A 25394-nucleotide genomic window follows, 5' to 3' on the forward strand; every position below is an offset into this window, starting at 1 on the left:
GTGTATGGGAGCCCATATGAACCATTATACCATGTGTGATGTGTGGGGTCCTGTGACGATAGTAATACCATGTGCGGCTAAATGTGAGGACCATCCTTTGTGTGGGGTGGGCTGTGAGGTCCATCATTACTGTCTGTGGGGGTATATGGGTGCTATTATTCTGTGGGGGCTGTGATGAACATCAAACCATGTATAGGGGTGCTGCGAGGTCCATGATACTGTGATGCCATCATACTGTCTGTGTGGGGCAATCAAATTATGTTGGGGAGCAGTGGGGGCATCATACTGTGTATGGCTGGGGCTGTGGGGGCATTGTACTGTGTTTGGGGCCATCGTACTGCTTGCGGCTGGGATTGTAGGGGCATCGTACATTGTAGTGGCATTATACTGTGTGTGGGGGCATCGTACTGTGTGTGGCTGGGGCATTATACATTGTGGTGACATTGTACTGTGTGTGGAGGCATCGTACTGTGTGTGGCTGGGGCTGTGGGGGAATCATGCGTTGTGGCTGCATTGTACTGTGGGTGGGGGCATCATACTGTGCGTGGCTGGGGCTGTGGGTGCATGGTACATTGTGGGGGCATCGTACTGTGTGTGGCTGGGGCTGTAGAGCATCGTACTTTGTGGGGGCATCGTACTGTGTGTAGATGGGTCTGTGGTGGCATCATACGTTGTGGCGGCATTGTACTGTGTGTGGGGACATCAGACTGAGTGTGCCTGGGGTTGCAGAGCATCGTACGTTATGGGGGCATCGTACTGTTTGTGGCTGGAGCTGTAGAGCATTGTACGTTGTGGGTGCATTGTACTGTGTTTGGGGATATCGTACTGTGTATGGCTGGGGCTGTGGGGGGCATTGTATGATATGGTGGCATTATACTGTGTAGTGGCATCATAGTGTGGGTGGCTGGGTCTGTTGGGGCAATGTACGTTGTGGTGGCATTGTACTATGTGTGGCTGTGGGAGCATCGTACGTTGTGGGGGCATCGTACTGTGTGTACAGTGCCTTGCAAAAGAATTTGGCCCCATGGAACTTTTCAACCTTTTCTCGCATATCATGCTTCAAACATAAAGATACCAAATGTAAATTTTTGGGGAAGAATCAACAACAAGAGGGTCGCAATTGTGAAGTTGAATGAAATTTATTGGTTATTTTAAACATTTGTGGAAATTCAAAAAATGAAAAGGGGGGAGTGCAATATTATTCGGCCCCTTTAACTTAATACTTTGTGGCGCCACCTTTTGCTACGATTACAGCTGCAAGTCGCTTGGGGTATGTCTCTATCAGTTTTGTACATCGAGAGACTGAAATTCTTGCCCATTTTTCCTTGGCAAACAGCTCGAGGTCAGTGAGGTTTGATGGAGATCGTTTGTGAACAGCAGTTTTCAGCTTTTTCCACAGATTCTCGATTGGATTCAGGTCTGGACTTTGACCATTCTAACACCTGGATACGTCTATTTGTGAACCATTTCATTGTAGATTTTGCTTTAGGTTTGGGATCATTGTCTTGTTGGAAGACAAAACTCGGTCCCAGTCTCAGGTCTTTTGCAGACTCCAACAGGTTTTCTTCAAGAATGGTCCTGTATTTGGCTCCATCCATCTTCCAATCAATTTTAACCATCTTCCCTGTCCCTGCTGAAGAAAAGCAGGCCCAAACCATGATGCTGCCACCACCATGTTTGACAGTGGAGATGGTGTGTTCAGGGTGATGAGCTGTGTTGCCTTTATGACATAGAGTATCGTTTGGCATTGTTGCAAAAAGTTTGATTTTGGTATCATCTAACCAGAGCACCTTCTTCCACATTTGGTATGTCTCCCAGGTGGCTTGTTGCAAACTTTAAACAACACTTTTTATGGATATCTTTGAGAAATGGCTTTCTTCTTGCCACTCTTCCATGAAGGCAAGATTTGTGCACTGTACGACTGATTGTTGTCCTATGGACAGACTGTCCCGCCTCAGCTGTAGATCTCTGCAGTTTATCCAGAGTGATCATGGGACTCTTGGCTGCATCTCTGATCAGTCTTCTCCTTGTTTGAGATGAAAGTTTAGAGGGACAGCCGGGTCTTGGTAGATTTGCAGTGGTATGATACTCCTTCCATTTCAATATGATCGCTTGCACAGTGCTCCTTGGGATGTTTAAAGTTTTGGAAATCATTTTGTATCCAAATCCAGCTTTAAGCTTCTCCACAACAGTATCACGGACCTGCCTGTTGTGTCCCTTGGTCTTCATGATGCTCTCTGTGCATCAAACAGAACCCTGAGACTATCACAGAGCAGGTGCATTTATACGGAGACTTGATTACACACAGGTGGATTATATTTATCATCATTAGTCATTTAGGAAAACACTGGATCATTCAGAGATCCACAATGAACTTCTGGAGTGAGTTTGCTGCACTGAAAGTAAAGAGGCTGAATAATATTGCACTCCCCACTTTTCAGTTTTTGAATTTACACAAAAATTTAAAAAAAAATAAATTTTGCTCAACTTCACAATTGTGCCCCACTTGTTGTTGATTCTTCATCAAAAATTTACATTTGGTATCTTTATGTTTGAAGCATGATATGTGGGAAAAGGTTGAAAAGTTCCAGGGGGCCGAAACTTTCGTAGGCACTGTAGCTGGGGCTGTTGTGACAATAATACTGCTCAGTATTAAGTGATACAAATAATGTAACATAGTAATAATTATATTAATATTGAGCAGAATTTCAGCCTATTGGTTCGGCCCCCACAACAGTCAGTCTCTTATGTGGCCCCTTGTATACAGAATAATAAAATCTCACTATTTATGAGGGAAAACTGTATCTCATAAGGATGCCTCCATGCATGAATAGAGAGAATTTGTTTTCATCAGACGACCCTTTTATCACCTATCTGAGGTGATCGGTGGTGTCCAACAGCTGTGACCTGCACTGGCCGGCAGAATGGGGCACACTTATCTCTGTAGGCTGCGCTCACACTGGCATATAACTCGGATGAGTGCAATTCGACAAAAAAAAATCAAATTGCCCTCGGGCCATGCAGATCTGTGTATTTTTTTTCTCAGCTATATTCGGAATCCTACGATTTCACTCCGAAATCTGATGGGTGTGGGAAAAAAAAGATGCCATATGGACCATCACTACACGGACCACCAATATGCGGACAACCAGTATATGGAGCATCAGTATATGGATCACCAGTATACAGACCAGGACCACCAGTTTGGCATCAGATTTTTACAGCTCTATTTCAATTCTGGAAGATGAGAAACTGTAAATGATCCTGTAAAAGATTAATAGCTGCTGAGTAAAATAACAGATTATACACAGATGACAAGTGAGAAAAAATGGTCATACTCTCCTGGATGAGAATGGGACGGATTATTTATATGCTACTGTGAGTGAGCAGTTAGAATTGAGCAGCACTGCACATGCTCAGTCTGAGCTCCATTCTTTGAACAGCACTGCACATGCTCAGTCTGAGCTCCATTCTTTGAACAGCACTGCACATGCTCAGACTGAGCTTCATTCTTGCTCTATGGAGCTGCAGAGTGCTCTGCTTTTTCCAGCAGCTCCATTGAGAATGAATGGAGTAGTTGTTCACTACTAGGACAACCCCTTCTTAAACTATATGTTCGGTCCCAATGAAATAATAAAGTCTATACTCTCCTCCCGTGCCAGCGCCATTCCAAGGTTGTCGGGACTTGCGGTCCTGAGGCTGTGATGCGGAGGAATGACACGTGATGCCTGACACCCAATCAGCATTGGCGTCACTGTCTTCACCTTCTGCCAAATTGAAAATGAACAGGCAGTCCGGGCAGCAGCTGATCCCCGACTTCCTCTTCATGTTCAGTTAGTCCAAAGGCGGAGACAGTGTCGCCAGCGCTGATCGGGTGCCAAGCAAGTGCCGACACAGTGGGATGGGGGCCAAACATTTAGTTTAAGAAGGGGTTGTCCTAGAAGTGGACAATCCCTTTAAGTGCTCCTTCCCATCTACTTGTTTTCTTCATCCATCTCCGCCCTTCCTCTATTTTGATTTACAGCTTTGGCTTTACAGAACCAGAGAAAGTCAGTGATAGATGGAAAACAAGTAGGTGGGAAAGTGTATTAAAAGTAATGCTGCACCAAAGGTGCTGCATTGAGCACCTGTGCTTGGTTTGAACAGTCGTTCTGTACAGACAGAGTCATTTTCAGGCTCGTGGGTGGAACGAGCGCTGCCTAGTGAAGCAGAATTCCACTAGCGATGGTGTGTGATAAAAAAACTTTTTAATAGATCTAGTGGAATTCTGCTTCACTCAGAAGCACTTGTTCTACCCACGGTTCTTCTTCCACTCTCATGTGATTCCATCTAAACCTCTCTATAGATCGAGCTTGTGGAGCAGCAGCTGTCAGGAGACTCCTATTCACTTCCCTCCAGAGTTGTGACTGCCTCGCACACCCGCCATAGGTGAGTACGATACATTGCCTCCATCAGTCCCGGTTGATCCGCGCATGGTGGGCTTTCTTTCTACATACCTTTAAAGCTACGGTCACACTATCAGTATTTGTAAGCCAAAACCAGGAGTGTGTGATAAATACAGAAGTGGTGACGTGTTTCTATTATACATTCTTCCAATTGTTCCTCTCCTGGTTTAGGCTGATGAATACTGATGGAAAATACAAGCCAAATACTGAATTTGTGAATGTGGCCTAAGACCCTCAAACATATCAGATAACTGTCAGCTCAACAAGTTTGGCTGACAGCGCTCTCCAGACTATCACATACACAGGAGCAAGTTCTTGTGCTATCTATTAGAGAGCAGATGTCAGGCTGCAGAAAGAAGAGGATCAACCATTGGTATTTCAACCCGCCGGATCCTTCTATTAACGCACATAACGTAAGGAAAGTTGAGAGGTCTCATACACATCACATTGTAGCTGAACCTGCCGACTTTAGCCTTACGTGCATGGAAACCTTAGTATAACCAGCAGAATAGACATTACGATGTGCCCAGAAATCATGGGCCTCAGTGCAGGAACTCTGATCTACTCATCTCTGTAGTGAGACAGCTAGAATGGTGTTGCTGTATAGAGGACGTCCTTATAGACAGTGCTGTGTGCACAGAAATCATGAGCCTCAGTGCAGGAACTCCGATCTACTCATCTCTGTAGTGAGACAGCTAGAATGGCGTTGCTGTATAGAGGACGTCCTTATAGACAGTGCTGTGTGCACAGAAATCATGAGCCTCAGTGCAGGAACTCAGATCTACTCATCCCTGTAGTGAGACAGCTAGAATGGCGTTGCTGTATAGAGGACGTCCTTATAGACAGTGCTGTGTGTACAGAAATCATGAACCTCAGTGCAGGAACTGCGATCTACTCATCTCTGTAGTGAGACAGCTAGAATGGCGTTGCTGTATAGAGGACGTCCTTATAGACAGTGCTGTGTGCACAGAAATCATGGGCCTCAGTGCAGGAACTCCGATCTACTCATCCCTGTAGTGAGACAGCTAGAATGGCGTTGCTGTATAGAGGACGTCCTTATAGACAGTGCTGTATGTACAGAAATCATGAGCCTCAGTGCAGGAACTGCGATCTACTCATCTCTGTAGTGAGACAGCTAGAATGGCTTTGCTGTATAGAGGACGTCCTTATAGACAGTGCTGTGTGCACAGAAATCATGAGCCTCAGTGCAGGAACTCCGATCTACTCATCCCTGTAGTGAGACAGCTAGAATGGCGTTGCTGTATAGAGGACGTCCTTATAGACAGTGCTGTGTGCACAGAAATCATGAGCCTCAGTGCAGGAACTCCGATCTACTCATCTCTGTAGTGAGACAGCTAGAATGGTGTTGCTGTATAGAGGACGTCCTTATAGACAGTGCTAACGAGTAAGGAGAGGGGAAAAAAAAAAAAAGATCTTAGAAGTGGCCTTCTATAAATTCAGAGCTAGCCTGGGGAAGGCATTTATGCAGGGGTGGCATTTATGCACATGTAATCAAAGTACATGTATCTAAGTGCGCTGGCAGTTATAACATGGCTGTTAGACAGGGCAGGAGACAGGTAAGACACATAAATAAATCTCTTCCCTGTACACTTGGGCAACCCCAAATATTTAACATATGCATTTGTATAATTTTCATCCTGGCCATTGCATTTACACACATCCACCTCCCTGGTATTAACTCTCTACACTCCGTCCACATTGGCCCCTCACTCCTTTCCTCTCCTATGTATAACACTCACGCTCTTTTCACATTGCTAAATTGCACAGATCCTGTCAGTCCCACCATTCAACATAAGAGACGCTCTCACAAATCACTTAACCATCTGCTCACTCTTTCTATCCTCCTTCTCCTAGTCGCAGGAGACATTGCTCCCAACCCTGGTCCCCCATGTTATAGAAAGTCAAACCCCCCAACTGATACACTCAGAAACCCCTCTAATCTTATTAATATTCCCTGCATGCCATCTGTCTCTCTTAATTGTGCACTTTGGAATTCTCGCTCAGTGTGTAACAAACTCTCCTTCACTCATGACTTTTTCCTTTCTAATTCTCTTAACCTCCTGGCTCTTACTGAAACCTGGATCCAGCAGTGAAACACTACCGCTGCTGCTGCTCTTTCATACGGGGGACTACACTTCTCTCATACCCCAAGATCAGACAATAGAGCAGGTGGAGGCATTGGTCTGCTCCTATCATCAAAATGTACCTTTCAGGTTATCCCTCAAGTACCCTCACTTGTCTTCCCTTCTTTTGAGGTCCATGCCATCAGATTCTACACCCCCTTCTCCATGCGAGTGGCGGTGGTATATCGTCCTCCCGGCCCCTCCAATCAGTTCCTGGATCATTTTGCCACTTGGCTTCCACATTTTCTCTCCTGTGACATCCCTACCCTCATCTTGGGCAATTTCAACATCCCCATTGCTCTTCCCCTCTCCCCATCTGCTGCTCACCTTTTATCTCTAACCTCCTCGTTTGGCCTTTTGCAGCTTACTAATTCTCCAACGCATGAAGACGGGAACTCCCTCAACTTGGTCTTCTCTCAGCTTTGTGCAGTGGATGATTTTGCAAACTCCCCTCTCCCGCTCTCTGACCACAACCTTCTTTCATTCTCTATCAAGAACTGCCAGGCTGCTCAGATCACCCCCACTGTCTATATTTATAGAAACATACAGGCCATTAACACCCAGAAACTTATGAAGAACTTGCAGTCTTCATTGGCCCCTATCTCCTCCCTTTCATGTCCTGATTCTGCATTGAAGCATTACAATGTAACACTTCAAAGTGCCCTGGATGAATTTGCTCCTCCTATTCATAGAACACCACAACACAGATGGCGACAACCCTGGCACACCCTGCAAACACGTTTCCTGCAGCGGTGCTCCAGGTGCGCCAAACGTATGTGGAGAAAATCCAACCTACCCGAAGATTTCATCCATTATAAGCTTATGCTTCGAACATACAACACTGCCCTTCACCTCTCAAAACAAACCTATTTCAACACCCTCATCACTTCACTGTCCAATAACCCGAAACGTCTCTTTGACACTTTCCATTCTCTACTCAACCCAAGAGTACAGGCCCCTACCACGGAGCTTCGAGCTGACGATCTGGCCAATTACTTCAAAGAAAAAATTGACCAGATCCGACAGGAAATTATCTCCCAATCCCCTCATACCATGCACTGTCCTCCCTCCCCCACTGCATCTAGCTCACTCTCGAATTTTGAACCAGTCACAGAAGAAGAAGTAAGTAGGCTCCTTGCATCTTCCCGCCCAACCACTTGCACCAGTGACCCATTTCCCTCACATCTACTCCAGACCCTTTCCCCTGCTGTCACCCCTCACCTAACTAAAATATTTAACCTCTCTCTTCTGGTATCTTTCCCTCCTCATTTAAGCATGCCATCATACATCCACTACTCAAAAAACCATCCCTCGACCAAAACTGTGCCGCTAACTATAGACCTGTCTCTAATCTTCCCTTCATCTCTAAACTCCTGGAACGCCTGGTCCACTCCCGTCTTATCCGCTATCTCTCAGAAAATGCTCTTCTCGACCCTCTCCAATCCGGTTTCCACTCTTTACATTCTACTGAAACTGCCCTCACTAAAGTCTCTAATGATCTACTAACAGCTAAATCAAATGGTCATTACTCCTTGCTAATTCTCTTGGATCTCTCTGCAGCATTCGACACTGTGGATCATCAGCTCCTCCTCACTATGCTCCGTTCCATTGGCCTCAAGGACACTGTTCTCTCCTGGTTCTCCTCCTATCTCTCTGACCGCTCCTTTACTGTATCTTTTGCTGGCTCCTCCTCCTCTCATCTTCCCCTTACTGTTGGGATTCCTCAAGGATCAGTCCTAGGCCCCCTCCTCTTCTCTTTGTATACTGCCACTATTGGTCAAACAATCAGTAGATTTGGTTTCCACTACCATCTCTTTGCTGATGACACCCAATTATACGCTTCTTCTCCTGACATCACGCCAGCCTTTGTAGAAAACACCGGCAATTGTCTAAACGCTGTGTGTAACATCATGTCCTCACTATATCTGAAGCTGAACCTGTCAAAGACTGAACTCCTTATGTTTCCTCCCGCTACTAATGTACCTATACCCAACATTGGCATTTCCGTGTGTGGTTCCACTATTACTCCCCAGCAACATGCCCGCTGTCTTGGGGGTCATACTTGACTCTGAGCTTTCCTTTGTCCCCCACATCCGATCACTGGCTCGCTTTTGTTATCTGCACCTCAAAAACATTTCTAGAATTCGACCTTTTCTTACTTTTGATTCTGCAAAAACTCTGACTGTTTCTCTTATTCATTCTCGTCTCGACTATTGTAACTCCCCTCTAATCGGTCTCCCTCTTACCAAACTCTCCCCCGTCCAATCTGTCTTGAATGCAGCTGCCAGGATCATATTCCTCGCCAATCGTTACACCGATGCCTCTACCTTGTGCCAGTCATTACACTGGCTACCCATCCACTCCAGAATCCAGTACAAACTTACTACCCTCACCCACAAAGCTCTTCATTGCTCAGCACCACCCTAAATCTCCTCCCTTGTTTCAGTATACCATCCTTCTCGCGCCCTCCGTTCTGCTGATGACCTGAGGTTAGCATCCTCAATAATCAGAACCTCCCTCTCCCGTCTTCAAGACTATACACGTGCTGCGCCAATTCATTGGAATGCACTTCCCAGGTCAATACGATTAGTCCCCAATCCCCACAATTTTAAGCGTGCCCTGAAAACGCATTTATTCAGACTGGCCTACCGCCTCAACACATTAACCTAATCTATCCCTGTGTGGCACAGCCAAAAGTTTTTTACCATAATCAGGTTCCCCGCATCATGTTCCCACCCACATGGTTTATGCATCCATTAGCCCTCTGCATCCGTTCTATTACACATTTAACATTATGGCTGGTCCATACAATCAGGGCAACTGTTACCACCCACCTTTCGTGTCTCCCCTTTTTTCCTCATAGATTGTAAGCTTGCGAGCAGGGCCCTCATTCCTCTTGGTATCTGTTATGATCTATGTGATTATTGTTATGCTGTAATGTATATCGTCTGTACAAATACCCTCTGAAATGTAAAGTACTGCGGAATATGTCAGCGCTATAGAAATAAAATTTATTATTATAGACAGTGCTGTGTGCACAGAAATCATGGGCCTCACTGCAGGAACTCCGATCTACTCCTCTCTGTAGTGAGACAACTAGAATGGCGTTGCTGTATAGAGGACGTCCTTATAGACAGTGCTGTGTGCACAGAAATCATGAGTCTCAGTGCAGGAACTCCGATCTACTCATCTCTGTAGTGAGACAACTAGAATGGCGTTGCTGTATAGAGGACGTCCTTATAGACAGTGCTGTGTGCACAGAAATCATGAGCCTCAGTGCAGGAACTCCGATCTACTCATCTCTGTAGTGAGACAACTAGAATGGCGTTGCTGTATAGAGGACGTCCTTATAGACAGTGCTGTGTGCACAGAAATCATGAGCCTCAGTGCGGGATCTCCGATCTACTCATCTCTGTAGTGAGACAACTAGAATGGCGTTGCTGTATAGAGGACGTCCTTATAGACAGTGCTGTGTGCACAGAAATCATGAGCCTTAGTGCAGGAACTCCGATCTACTCATCTCTGTAGCGAGACAGCTAGAATGGGGTTGCTGTATAAAGGACGTCCTTATAGACAGTGCTGTGTGCACAGAAATCATGAGACTCCGTGCAGGAACTCCGATCTACTCATCTCTGTAGCGAGACAGCTAGAATGGTGTTGCTGTATAGAGGACGTCCTTATAGACAGTGCTGTGTGCACAGAAATCATGAGCCTCAGTGCAGGAACTCCGATCTACTCATCTCTGTAGTGAGACAGCTAGAATGGTGTTGCTGTATAGAGGACGTCCTTATAGACAGTGCTGTGTGCACAGAAATCATGAGCCTCAGTGCAGGAACTCCGATCTACTCATCTCTGTAGTGAGACGGCTAGAATGAAGTTGCTGTATAGAGGACGTCCTTATAGACAGTGCTGTGTGCACAGAAATCATGAGCCTAAGTGCAGGAACTCCGATTTACTCATCTCTGTAGTGAGACAGCTAGAATGGCGTTGCTGTATAGAGGACGTCCTTATAGACAGTGCTGTGTGCACAGAAATCATGAGCCTCAGTGCAGGAACTCCGATCTACTCATCTCTGTAGTGAGACGGCTAGAATGAAGTTGCTGTATAGAGGACGTCCTTATAGACAGTGCTGTGTGCACAGAAATCATGGGCCTCAGTGCAGGAACTCCGATCTACTCATCTCTGTAGTGAGACAGCTAGAATGGTGTTGCTGTATAGAGGACGTCCTTATAGACAGTGCTGTGTACACAGAAATCATGAGCCTCAGTGCAGGAACTCCGATCTACTCATCCCTGTAGTGAGACAGCTAGAATGGAGTTGCTGTATAGAGAACGTCCTTATAGACAGTGCTGTGTGCCCAGAAATCATAAGCCTCAGTGCAGGAACTCCGATCTACTCATCTCTGTAGTGAGACAGCTAGAATGGAGTTGCTGTAGAGAGGACGTCCTTATAGACAGTGCTGTGTGCACAGAAATCATGAGCCTCAGTGCAGGAACTCCGATCTACTCATCTCTGTAGTGAGACAGCTAGAATGGAGTTGCTGTAGAGAGGACGTCCTTATAGACAGTGCTGTGTGCACAGAAATCATGAGCCTCAGTGCAGGAACTCCGATCTACTCACCTCTGTAGTGAGACAGCTAGAATGGCGTTGCTGTATAAAGGACGTCCTTATAGACAGTGCTGTGTGCACAGAAATCATGAGCCTCAGTGCAGGAACTCCGATCTACTCACCTCTGCAGTGAGACAGCTAGAATGGCGTTGCTGTATAGAGGAAGTCCTTATAGACAGTACTGTATGTACAGAAATCATGAGCCTCAGTGCAGGAACTCCGATCTACTCATCCCTGTAGTGAGACAGCTAGAATGGTGTTGCTGTATAGAGGACGTCCTTATAGACAGTGCTGTGTGCACAGAAATCATGAGCCTCAGTGCAGGAACTCCGATCTACTCATCCCTGTAGTGAGACAGCTAGAATGGCGTTGCTGTATAGAGGACGTCCTTATAGACAGTGCTGTGTGCACAGAAATCATGAGCCTCAGTGCAGGAACTCCGATCTACTCATCCCTGTAGTGAGACAGCTAGAATGGCGTTGCTGTATAGAGGACGTCCTTATAGACAGTGCTGTATGTACAGAAATCATGAGCCTCAGTGCAGGAACTCCGATCTACTCATCCCTGTAGTGAGACAGCTAGAATGGTGTTGCTGTATAGAGGACGTCCTTATAGACAGTGCTGTGTGCACAGAAATCATGAGCCTCAGTGCAGGAACTCCGATCTACTCATCTCTGTAGTGAGACAGCTAGAATGGCGTTGCTGTATAGAGGACGTCCTTATAGACAGTGCTGTATGTACAGAAATCATGAGCCTCAGTGCAGGAACTCCGATCTACTCATCTCTGTAGTGAGACAGCTAGAATGGCGTTGCTGTATAGAGGACGTCCTTATAGACAGTGCTGTGTGCACAGAAATCATGAGCCTCAGTGCAGGAACTCCGATCTACTCATCCCTGTAGTGAGACAGCTAGAATGGCGTTGCTGTATAGAGGACGTCCTTATAGACAGTGCTGTGTGCACAGAAATCATGGGCCTCAGTGCAGGAACTCCGATGTACACATCCCTGTAGTGAGAGAGCTAGAATGGCGTTGCTGTATAGAGGACGTCCTTATAGACAGTGTTGTGTGCACAGAAATCATGGGCCTCAGTGCAGGAACTCCGATCTACTCATCTCTGTAGTGAGACAGCTAGAATGGCGTTGCTGTATAGAGAACGTCCTTATAGACAGTGCTGTGTGCACAGAAATCATGAGCCTCAGTGCAGGAACTCCGATCTACTCATCCCTGTAGTGAGACAGCTAGAATGGCGTTGCTGTATAGAGAACGTCCTTATAGACAGTGCTGTGGGCCCAGAAATCATAAGCCTCAGTGCAGGAACTCCGATCTACTCATCTCTGTAGTGAGACAGCTAGAATGGCGTTGCTGTATAGAGGACGTCCTTATAGACAGTACTGTGTGCACAGAAATCATGAGCCTCAGTGCAGGAACTCCGATCTACTCATCTCTGTAGTGAGACAGCTAGAATGGAGTTGCTGTAGAGAGGACGTCCTTATAGACAGTGCTGCGTGCACAGAAATCATGAGCCTCAGTGCAGGAACTCCGATCTACTCATCTCTGTAGTGAGACAGCTAGAATGGAGTTGCTGTAGAGAGGACGTCCTTATAGACAGTGCTGTGTGCACAGAAATCATGAGCCTCAGTGCAGGAACTCCGATCTACTCATCCCTGTAGGGAGACAGCTAGAATGGAGTTGCTGTATAGAGGACGTACTTATAGACAGTGCTGTGTGCACAGAAATCATGAGCCTCACTGCAGGAACTCCGATTTACTCATCTCTGTAGTGAGACAGCTAGAATGGCGTTGCTGTATAGAGGACGTCCTTATAGACAGTGCTGTGTGCACAGAAATCAAGGGCCTCAGTGCAGGAACTCCGATCTACTCATCTCTGTAGTGAGACGGCTAGAATGAAGTTGCTGTATAGAGGACGTCCTTATAGACAGTGCTGTGTGCACAGAAATCATGAGCCTCAGTGCAGGAACTCCGATCTACTCATCTCTGTAGTGAGACAGCTAGAATGGTGTTGCTGTATAGAGGACGTCCTTATAGACAGTGCTGTGTGCACAGAAATCATGAGCCTCAGTGCAGGAACTCCGATCTACTCATCCCTGTAGTGAGACAGCTAGAATGGTGTTGCTGTATAGAGGACGTCCTTATAGACAGTGCTGTGTACACAGAAATCATGAGCCTCAGTGCAGGAACTCCGATCTACTCATCTCTGTAGTGAGACAGCTAGAATGGAGTTGCTGTATAGAGGACGTCCTTATAGACAGTGCTGTGTGCACAGAAATCTTGAGCCTCAGTGCGGGATCTCCGATCTACTCATCTCTGTAGTGAGACAGCTAGAATGGCGTTGCTGTATAGAGGACGTCCTTATAGACAGTGCTGTGTGCACAGAAATCATGAGCCTCAGTGCAGGAACTCCGATCTACTCATCTCTGTAGTGAGACAGCTAGAATGGCGTTGCTGTATAGAGGACGTCCTTATAGACAGTGCTGTGTGCACAGAAATCATGGGCCTCAGTGCAGGAACTCCGATCTACTCATCCCTGTAGTGAGACAGCTAGAATGGCGTTGCTGTATAGAGGACGTCCTTATAGACAGTGCTGTGTGCACAGAAATCATGGGCCTCAGTGCAGGAACTCCGATCTACTCATCCCTGTAGTGAGACAGCTAGAATGGCGTTGCTGTATAGAGGACGTCCTTATAGACAGTGCTGTGTGCCCAGAAATCATAAGCCTCAGTGCAGGAACTCCGATCTACTCATCTCTGTAGTGAGACAGCTAGAATGGCGTTGCTGTATAGAGAACGTCCTTATAGACAGTGCTGTGTGCCCAGAAATCATAAGCCTCAGTGCAGGAACTCCGATCTACTCATCTCTGTAGTGAGACAGCTAGAATGGAGTTGCTGTAGAGAGGACGTCCTTATAGACAGTGCTGTGTGCACAGAAATCATGAGCCTCAGTGCAGGAACTCCGATGTACTCATCTCTGTAGTGAGACAGCTAGAATGGAGTTGCTGTAGAGAGGACGTCCTTATAGACAGTGCTGTGTGCACAGAAATCATGAGCCTCAGTGCAGGAACTCCGATCTACTCACCTCTGCAGTGAGACAGCTAGAATGGCGTTGCTGTATAGAGGACGTCCTTATAGACAGTACTGTATGTACAGAAATCATGAGCCTCAGTGCAGGAACTCCGATCTACTCATCTCTGTAGTGAGACAGCTAGAATGGCGTTGCTGTATAGAGAACGTCCTTATAGACAGTGCTGTGTGCCCAGAAATCATAAGCCTCAGTGCAGGAACTCCGATCTACTCATCCCTGTAGTGAGACAGCTAGAATGGAGTTGCTGTAGAGAGGACGTCCTTATAGACAGTGCTGTGTGCACAGAAATCATGAGCCTCAGTGCAGGAACTCCGATCTACTCATCTCTGTAGTGAGACAGCTAGAATGGAGTTGCTGTAGAGAGGACGTCCTTATAGACAGTGCTGTGTGCACAGAAATCATGAGCCTCAGTGCAGGAACTCCGATCTACTCACCTCTGCAGTGAGACAGCTAGAATGGCGTTGCTGTATAGAGGACGTCCTTATAGACAGTACTGTATGTACAGAAGTCATGAGCCTCAGTGCAGGAACTCCGATCTACTCATCCCTGTAGTGAGACAGCTAGAATGGTGTTGCTGTATAGAGGACGTCCTTATAGACAGTGCTGTGTGCACAGAAATCATGAGCCTCAGTGCAGGAACTCCGATCTACTCATCCCTGTAGTGAGACAGCTAGAATGGCGTTGCTGTATAGAGGACGTCCTTATAGACAGTGCTGTGTGCACAGAAATCATGGGCCTCAGTGCAGGAACTCCGATCTACTCATCCCTGTAGTGAGACAGCTAGAATGGTGTTGCTGTATAGAGGACGTCCTTATAGACAGTACTGTATGTACAGAAATCATGAGCCTCAGTGCAGGAACCCCGATCTACTCATCTCTGTAGTGAGACAGCTAGAATGGCGTTGCTGTATAGAGGACGTCCTTATAGACAGTGCTGTGTGCACAGAAATCATGGGCCTCAGTGCAGGAACTCCGATCTACTCATCCCTGTAGTGAGACAGCTAGAATGGCATTGCTGTATAGAGGACGTCCTTATAGACAGTGTTGTGTGCACAGAAATCATGGGCCTCAGTGCAGGAACTCCGATCTACTCATCTCTGTAGTGAGACAGCTAGAATGGCGTTGCTGTATAGAGGACGTCCTTATAGACAGTGCTGTGTGCACAGAAATCATGAGCCTCAGTGCAGGAACTCCGATCTACTCATCTCTGTAGTGAGACAGCTAGAATGGCGTTGCTGTATAGAGGACGTCCTTATAGACAGTGTTGTGTGCACAGAAATCATGGGCCTCAGTGCAGGAACTCCGATCTACTCATCCCTGTAGTGAGACAGCTAGAATGGCGTTGCTGTATAGAGGACGTCCTTATAGACAGTACTGTGTGCACAGAAATCATGAGCCTCAGTGCAGGAACTCCGATCTACTCATCTCTGTAGTGAGACAGCTAGAATGGAGTTGCTGTAGAGAGGACGTCCTTATAGACAGTGCTGTGTGCACAGAAATCATGAGCCTCAGTGCAGGAACTCCGATCTACTCATCTCTGTAGTGAGACAGCTAGAATGGAGTTGCTGTAGAGAGGACGTCCTTATAGACAGTGCTGTGTGAACACAAATCATGGGCCTCAGTGCAGGAACTCCGATCTACTCATCTCTGTAGTGAGACAGCTAGAATGGAGTTGCTGTAGAGAGGACGTCCTTATAGACAGTGCTGTGTGCACAGAAATCATGAGCCTCAGTGCAGGAACTCCGATCTACTCATCTCTGTAGTGAGACAGCTAGAATGGAGTTGCTGTAGAGAGGACGTCCTTATAGACAGTGCTGTGTGCACACAAATCATGGGCCTCAGTGCAGGAACTCCGATCTACTCATCTCTGTAGTGAGACAGCTAGAATGGAGTTGCTGTAGAGAGGACGTCCTTATAGACAGTGCTGTGTGCACAGAAATCATGGGCCTCAGTGCAGGATCTCCGATCTACTCATCTCTGTAGTGAGATAACGAGAATGGCGTTGGTGTATAGAGGACGTACTTATAAACAGTGCTGTGTGCACAGAAATCATGAGCCTCAGTGCAGGAACTCCGATCTACTCATCTCTGTAGTGAGACAGCTAGAATGGAGTTGCTGTATAGAGGACGTCCTTATAGACAGTGCTGTGTGCACACAAATCATGGGCCTCAGTGCAGGATCTCCGATCTACTCATCCCTGTAGTGAGACAGCTAGAATGGTGTTGCTGTATAGAGGACGTCCTTATAGACAGTGCTGTGTGCACAGAAATCATGAGCCTCAGTGCAGGAACTCCGATCTACTCATCTCTGTAGTGAGACAGCTAGAATGGCGTTGCTGTATAGAGGACGTCCTTATAGACAGTACTGTGTGCACAGAAATCATGAGCCTCAGTGCAGGAACTCCGATCTACTCATCTCTGCAGTGAGACAGCTAGAATGGAGTTGCTGTATAGAGGACGTCCTTATAGACAGTGCTGTGTGCACAGAAATCATGGGCCTCAGTGCAGGATCTCCGATCTACTCATCCCTGTAGTGAGACAGCTAGAATGGTGTTGCTGTATAGAGGACGTCCTTATAGACAGTGCTGTGTGCACAGAAATCATGAGCCTCAGTGCAGGAACTCCGATCTACTCATCTCTGTAGTGAGACAGCTAGAATGGCGTTGCTGTATAGAGGACGTCCTTATAGACAGTGCTGTGTGCACAGAAATCATGAGCCTCAGTGCAGGAACTCCTATCTACTCATCCCTGTAGTGAGACAGCTAGAATGGTGTTGCTGTATAGAGGACGTCCTTATAGACAGTGCTGTGTGCACAGAAATCATGAGCCTCAGTGCAGGAACTCCGATCTACTCATCTCTGTAGTGAGACAGCTAGAATGGCGTTGCTGTATAGAGGACGTCCTTATAGACAGTGCTGTGTGCACAGAAATCATGAGCCTCAGTGCAGGAACTCCGATCTACTCATCTCTGTAGTGAGACAGCTAGAATGGTGTTGCTGTATAGAGGACGTCCTTATAGACAGTGCTGTGTGCACAGAAATCATGAGCCTCAGTGCAGGAACTCCGATCTACTCATCTCTGTAGTGAGACAGCTAGAATGGCGTTGCTGTATAGAGGACGTCCTTATAGACAGTGCTGTGTGCACAGAAATCATGAGCCTCAGTGCAGGAACTCCGATCTACTCATCTCTGTAGTGAGACAGCTAGAATGGCGTTGCTGTATAGAGGACGTCCTTATAGACAGTGCTGTGTGCACAGAAATCATGAGCCTCAGTGCAGGAACCCCCATCTACTCATCTCTGTAGTGAGACAGCTAGAATGGCGTTGCTGTATAGAGGACGTCCTTATAGACAGTGCTGTGTGCACAGAAATCATGAGCCTCAGTGCAGGAACTCCGATCTACTCATCTCTGTAGTGAGACAGCTAGAATGGCGTTGCTGTATAGAGGATGTCCTTATAGACAGTGCTGTGTGCACAGAAATCATGAGCCTCAGTGCAGGAACTCCGGTCTACTCACCTCTGTAGTGAGACAGCTAGAATGGTGTTGCTGAATAGAGGACGTCCTTATAGACAGTGCTGTGTGCACAGAAATCATGAGCCTCAGTGCAGGAACTCCGATCTACTCATCTCTGTAGTGAGACAGCTAGAATGGCGTTGCTGTATAGAGGACGTCCTTATAGACAGTGCTGTGTGCACAGAAATCATGAGCCTCAGTGCAGGATCTCAGATCTACTCATCCCTGTAGTGAGACAGCTAGAATGGCGTTGCTGTATAGAGGACGTCCTTATAGACAGTGCTGTGTGCACAGAAATCATGAGCCTCAGTGCAGGAACTCCGATCTACTCATCCCTGTAGTGAGACAGCTAGAATGGCGTTGCTGTATAGAGGACGTCCTTATAGACAGTGCTGTGTGCACAGAAATCATGAGCCTCAGTGCAGGAACTCCGATCTACTCATCTCTGTAGTGAGACAGCTAGAATGGCGTTGCTGTATAGAGGACGTCCTTATAGACAGTGCTGTGTGCACAGAAATCATGAGCCTCAGTGCAGGAACTCCTATCTACTCATCCCTGTAGTGAGACAGCTAGAATGGTGTTGCTGTATAGAGGACGTCCTTATAGACAGTGCTGTGTGCACAGAAATCATGAGCCTCAGTGCAGGAACTCCGATCTACTCATCTCTGTAGTGAGACAGCTAGAATGGCGTTGCCGTATAGAGGACGTCCTTATAGACAGTGCTGTGTGCACAGAAATCATGAGCCTCAGTGCAGGAACTCCTATCTACTCATCCCTGTAGTGAGACAGCTAGAATGGTGTTGCTGTATAGAGGACGTCCTTATAGACAGTGCTGTGTGCACAGAAATCATGAGCCTCAGTGCAGGAACTCCGATCTACTCATCTCTGTAGTGAGACAGCTAGAATGGCGTTGCTGTATAGAGGACGTCCTTATAGACAGTGCTGTGTGCACAGAAATCATGAGCCTCAGTGCAGGAACTCCGATCTACTCATCTCTGTAGTGAGACAGCTAGAATGGCGTTGCTGTATAGAGGACGTCCTTATAGACAGTGCTGTGTGCACAGAAATCATGAGCCTCAGTGCAGGATCTCAGATCTACTCATCCCTGTAGTGAGACAGCTAGAATGGCGTTGCTGTATAGAGGACGTCCTTATAGACAGTGCTGTGTGCACAGAAATCATGAGCCTCAGTGCAGGAACTCCGATCTACTCATCCCTGTAGTGAGACAGCTAGAATGGCGTTGCTGTATAGAGGACGTCCTTATAGACAGTGCTGTGTGCACAGAAATCATGAGCCTCAGTGCAGGAACTCCGATCTACTCATCTCTGTAGTGAGACAGCTAGAATGGCGTTGCTGTATAGAGGACGTCCTTATAGACAGTGCTGTGTGCACAGAAATCATGAGCCTCAGTGCAGGAACTCCTATCTACTCATCCCTGTAGTGAGACAGCTAGAATGGTGTTGCTGTATAGAGGACGTCCTTATAGACAGTGCTGTGTGCACAGAAATCATGAGCCTCAGTGCAGGAACTCCGATCTACTCATCTCTGTAGTGAGACAGCTAGAATGGCGTTGCCGTATAGAGGACGTCCTTATAGACAGTGCTGTGTGCACAGAAATCATGAGCCTCAGTGCAGGAACTCCTATCTACTCATCCCTGTAGTGAGACAGCTAGAATGGTGTTGCTGTATAGAGGACGTCCTTATAGACAGTGCTGTGTGCACAGAAATCATGAGCCTCAGTGCAGGAACTCCGATCTACTCATCTCTGTAGTGAGACAGCTAGAATGGCGTTGCTGTATAGAGGACGTCCTTATAGACAGTGCTGTGTGCACAGAAATCATGAGCCTCAGTGCAGGAACTCCGATCTACTCATCTCTGTAGTGAGACAGCTAGAATGGTGTTGCTGTATAGAGGACGTCCTTATAGACAGTGCTGTGTGCACAGAAATCATGAGCCTCAGTGCAGGAACTCAGATCTACTCATCTCTGTAGTGAGACAGCTAGAATGGCGTTGCTGTATGCAGGTTTATTATTTTTTGGCAGACAGTTACACAAAATTACAGCCCCAATTCATGAAGAACAGAATTTGGCATACCAGTCTTCAAGGGGATATATGGAAAAACAAAAAATGTATCGAAGCATTAAGAGGCTGATTGTTGCCACCAACCTTCCTGACTACATCGGAGGATCTCACTGTAACCTCCGATCTCCTCACCTCAGCACTGAAGCATCTGACAAGCCTACAACCTGCAGTGACCACCGATCCACCAAAACGCTGCATGACCAGCTCTCCCCTCACCCACCCCCTGTAGACTGAGCCCTCGCGGGCAGGTCCTCTCTCCTCCTGGACCAGTCGTGACTTGTACTGTTTAAGAATACTGTACTTATTCTTATTATGTATACCCCTCCTCACTTGTAAAGCGCCATGGAATATATATAATACTGAATAATAATATAGAGCGGAGATGTTAAAATGAGGAACTAAAAAAATCAACTCCAATCTACTTCTACCAAAATTGTCCCAGTAATGGAGGGGTTACTGCCCCCTGTGCCCAGTAATGGAGGGGTTACCACCCCCTGTGCCCAGTAATGGAGGGGTTACCACCCCCTGTGCCCAGTAATGGAGGGGTTACCACCCCCTGTGCCCAGTAATGTGGAATCTCCAGCACCTACCTCCACCTGCAGAGCCGCACTCCACATATATGGCTGCTCTGTGCGCACAGGACCTGGGATGAGGTCACAGGAGGGGAGGAGTCAGGGGTCACATGATCAGGGGCCTCAGTGTAGGCAGGACTCTGCTGTGCTGGTTGTCATGGTGCTGGATGAGGGGAAGTTTCTGTGTGGGGTCAGGAAGGGATTACAGGGGGGATGTAGCAGAGCCGTGTGTGTACGAGGTGTACGGAGCGGAGCCGTGTGTGTACGAGGTGTACGGTGCGGAGCCGTGTGTGTACGAGGTGTACGGAGCGGGGCCGCGTGTGTATGAGGTGTATGGAGCGGAGCAGCGTGTGTACGAGTTGTACGGAGCGGAGCCGTGTGTATACGAGGTGTACGGAGCGGAGCCGCGTGTGTACGAGGTGTACGGAGCGGAGCCGCGTGTGTACGAGGTGTACGGAGCGGAGCCGCGTGTGTACGAGGTGTACGGAGCGGAGCCGCGTGTGTACGAGGTGTACGGAGCAGAGCCATGTGTGCACGAGGTGTACGGAGCGGAGCCGTGTGTGTACGAGGTGTACGGAGCGGAGCCGCGCGTGTACGAGTTGTACGGAGCGGAGCCGTGTGTATACGAGGTGTACGGAGCGGAGCCGCGTGTGTACGAGGTGTACGGAGCGGAGCCGCGTGTGTACGAGGTGTACGGAGAGGAGCCGTGTGTGTACGAGGTGTACGGAGCAGAGCCGCGTGTGTACGAGGTGTACGGAGCAGAGCCATGTGTGCACGAGGTGTACGGAGCGGAGCCGTGTGTGTACGAGGTGTACGGAGCGGAGCCGCGTGTGTACGAGGTGTACGGAGCGGAGCCGCGTGTGTACGAGGTGTACGGAGCAGAGCCGCGTGTGTACGAGGTGTACGGAGCGGAGCCGCGTGTGTACGGAGCGGAGCCGCGTGTGTACGAGTTGTACGGAGCGGAGCCGCGTGTGTACGAGGTGTACGAAGCGGAGCCGTGTGTGTACGAGGTGTACGGAGCGGAGCCGTGTGTGTACGAGGTGTACGGTGCGGAGCCGTGTGTGTACGAGGTGTACGGAGCGGGGCCGCGTGTGTATGAGGTGTATGGAGCGGAGCCGTGTGTGTACGAGTTGTACGGAGCGGAGCCGTGTGTATACGAGGTGTACGGAGCGGAGCCGCGTGTGTACGAGGTGTACGGAGCGGAGCCGCGTGTGTACGAGGTGTACGGAGCGGAGCCGCGTGTGTACGAGGTGTACGGAGCGGAGCCGCGTGTGTACGAGGTGTACGGAGCAGAGCCATGTGTGCACGAGGTGTACGGAGCGGAGCCGTGTGTGTACGAGGTGTACGGAGCGGAGCCGCGCGTGTACGAGTTGTACGGAGCGGAGCCGTGTGTATATGAGGTGTACGGAGCGGAGCCGCGTGTGTACGAGGTGTACGGAGCGGAGCCGCGTGTGTACGAGGTGTACGAAGCGGAGCCGTGTGTGTACGAGGTGTACGGAGTAGAGCCCTTTGTGTACGAGGTGTACGGAGTAGAGCCCTTTGTGTACGAGGTGTACGGAGCGGAGCCGCGTGTGTACGAGGTGTACGGAGCAGAGCCGCGTGTGTACGAGGTGTACGGAGCGGAGCCGCGTGTGTACGGAGCGGAGCCGCGTGTGTACGAGTTGTACGGAGCGGAGCCGCGTGTGTACGAGGTGTACGAAGCGGAGCCGTGTGTGTACGAGGTGTACGGAGTAGAGCCCTTTGTGTACGAGGTGTACGGAGTAGAGCCCTTTGTGTACGAGGTGTACGGAGCGGAGCCGACCAGCAATTTCTCATTTTTACACCATTTGTTTAAGGGGCCACATCACATTTTAAGTCACTTTGAGGGGTCTTTGTGATAGAAAATATCCAAATGTGACACCATTCCAAAAACTGGACCCCTGACGGTACTCAAAAACCACATTCAAGAAGTTTATTAACCCTTCAGGTGCTTCAAAGGAATTTTTTTAATGCTTAAAAAAAAATGAACATTTAACTTTTTTTCACAAAAAAATTACTTCAGGTTCAATTTTTTCTTATTTTACCAAGGGTAACAGGAGAAATTGAACTGCAAAAGTTATTGTGCAATTTGTCCTGAGTTCGCTGATACGTGATATGTGGGGGGAACGACTGTTTCAGCGCATGGCAGAGCTCGGAAGGGAAGTAGTGCTGTTTGACTTTTTCAACGAAAAATTGGCTGGAATTGAGAACAGACGCCATGTCACATTTGGAGAGCCCGTGATGTGCCTAAACAGTGGAGACCCCCTACAAGTGACCCCATTTTGGAAACTAGACCCCCCAAGGAACTTATCTAGATATGTGGTGAGAATTTTGAACCCGCAGGAGCTTCACAGAAGTTTATAACGTACAGCCGTACAATTAAAAAATCATATTTTTTCCAAAAAATTATCTTTTCACCCTCAATTTTTATTTTCCCAAGAGAAACAGGACCCCACAAGTTATTGTGCAATTTGTCCTTAGTACGCTGATACCCCATATGTGGGGGCAAACCACTGTTTGGGAGCATGGCAGAGCTTGGAAGGGAATGAGCGCCGTTTGACTTTTTCAGTGCAGAATTGACTTGACGCCATATCGCATTTGGAGAGCCCCTGATGTGCCTAAACAGTGGAAACTCCCAACAAATGACACCATTTTGGAAACTAGACCCCCCCAAAGCACTTATCTAGATGTGTGGTGAGAACTTTGAACCCTCATGGGCTTCACATAAGCTTGTAACGTACAGCCGTAAAATTTAAAAAAATTATATTTTTCCACAAAAATGAGCTTTTCACCCCCAATTTTTATTTTCCCAGGGGAAACAGGGCCCCAAAAGTTTTTGTGCAATTTGTCCTGAGCATGCTTATACCCCATATGTGGGGGTAAACCACTGTTTGGGGGCATGACAGAGCTCGTAAGGGAAGGAGCGCCGTTTGACGCAAAATTGGCTGGAATTGACATCGGGCGCGATATCGCGTTTGGAGAGCCCCTGATGTGCCTGAACAGTGGAAACCCCCCCATAAGTGACCCTATTTTGGAAACTAGACCCCCAAAGGAACTTATCTACATGTGTGTTGAGCACTTTGAACCCACAAGTGCTTCACAGAAGTTTATAACACCCGGGCGTGAAAATAAAAAAAATCATATTTTTTCCACAAACATGATCTTTTAGTCTTCAATTTTTTTTTTCCCAAGGGTAACAGGAGAAATTGGACCCCAAAAGTTGTCAATTTTATCCTGAGTATGCTGATACCCCATATGTGGGAGAAAACTACTGTATGGGCACACGTCGGGGCTCGGAAGGGAAGTAGTGCCGTTTTGGAATGCAGACTTTGATAAAATGGTCTGCGGGTGTCATGTCACATTTGGAGAGCCCCTCATGTGCCTAAACTGTGGAAACCCCCCACAAGTGACCCATTTTGGAAACTAGATCCCCCAAGGAACTTATCTAGATGTGTGGTGAGCACTTTCACCCACCAAGTGCTTCACAAAAGTTTATAATGTAGAGTCATAAAAATAAAAAAATCGTATTTTTTCCACAAAAATGATAATTTTGCCCCAATTTTTTATTTTCCCAATGGTAACAGGAGAAATTGGACCCCAAACATTGTTGTGCAGTTTGTCTTAAGTAGGCTGATACCCCATATGTGGGGGTGAACCACTGTTTGGGCGCATGGCAGAGCTTGGAAGGGAAGGAGCACCATTTGACTTTTTCAACGCAGAATTGGCTGGAATTGAGATCAGACGCCATGTTGCGTTTGGAGAGCCCCTGATGTGCCCAAACAGTGGAAACCCCCCAATTCTAACTCCAACCCTAACTCCAACACACCCCTAACCCTAATCTCAGCCCTAACCCTAACGGGAAAATGGAAATAAATACATTTTTTTTTATTTCATTATTTTCCCTAACTAAGGGGGTGGTAAAGGGGGGTTTGATTTACTATATATGGCGGGTTATGTTTGGCAGCTGTCGCATGCTAAAAGGCGCTTTTTATCGTTCAATCTTTGTTTATTAAACATAAAAAAGGAACAATCATACAGTCATAAACCGTAGAGAACATTACAAGTTATAGGCATAATAAGAGTGCAACGTTTCAATTTCCTTAGCTCTGTCAACTTAGAGGAAGTGAACAACTATAGAGTTATTTATAATAAGAGTCCTGAAAGAGTATTTTCACGATTTCACTCAATAGTCTACAACTTTTTGTAGCAGAACCATCTGTAGCCGGATACAGGACTCCATTATTGTTCCTATTGCATTTAAGGTATTTAGGAAGTCCTCCGTATCTGTTAAACTTATAAACTAGTACAAACTAGTAGTCGTAGCGGAGCTATAAATAAGCCTCTCAGCCAAGTCCCACAACTTTTATCAAAGGAAGTGGGTGCAAACCTTAATGTAAATCAGAAAAACAAATAAAACATCTTAAAATCTATATTTACCTATGGAGAACCAGAGATTATATACAGCATACCAGGAAACATGATAAAGAAGAGTAGAGAGAATAGAACAAGAAAAACAAGGGAGAGAGAGAAAGCAGGAAAAAAAAGGAAGGGAAAAAAAGGGGAGGGGGAACCCCTCTATAGCATACTGAGCGGGTTAATTTTTGTGAAGTAGATCTATGCAAGATGAGCAAAATCAAAAGGGAGTGGTTTTACGTCTAGTACAGGTGAACTTACACTATCCAGATACATTTTGATCTAGGGGTGCCCCAAATGCTTCATTAAATCTCGGAGAATCAAGAAACAGGACCCATTGACTCCAGGTACAAAGGAATCCATCCCTGGCACCAGTTATCTCCACAGTAAGGTCTTCCATCTTGTAAATTCGACCCATTTCTTCAAACCATTCAGTCAATGAAGGACAATGGGGTGTCTTCCAATGTTTTGGAATGACCGCTCTAGCCGCCGGGAGGCAGAAT

At 47.2% G+C, this 25394-nt stretch overlaps 1 protein-coding gene across 1 annotated transcript in view; it reads right to left on the reverse strand.

Moving 5' to 3' along the window:
* LOC141052931 (uncharacterized) overlaps nucleotides 1-20537 on the reverse strand; it is a 52542-nt gene extending 32005 nt beyond the window's left edge. Inside the window, exon 1 of the mRNA XM_073550254.1 lies at nucleotides 20479-20537. The gene's annotated coding sequence lies outside the window, so the exon portion shown is untranslated. The remainder of the gene's footprint in view (nucleotides 1-20478) is intronic.
* Between the last annotated feature and the right edge of the window lie 4857 nt (nucleotides 20538-25394).

The sequence above is a fragment of the Dendrobates tinctorius genome, unplaced genomic scaffold, assembly GCF_039654945.1.
Source record: "Dendrobates tinctorius isolate UK_male_01 unplaced genomic scaffold, ASM3965494v1 ptg000164l, whole genome shotgun sequence".
Classification (NCBI taxonomy): Eukaryota; Metazoa; Chordata; class Amphibia; order Anura; family Dendrobatidae; genus Dendrobates; species Dendrobates tinctorius.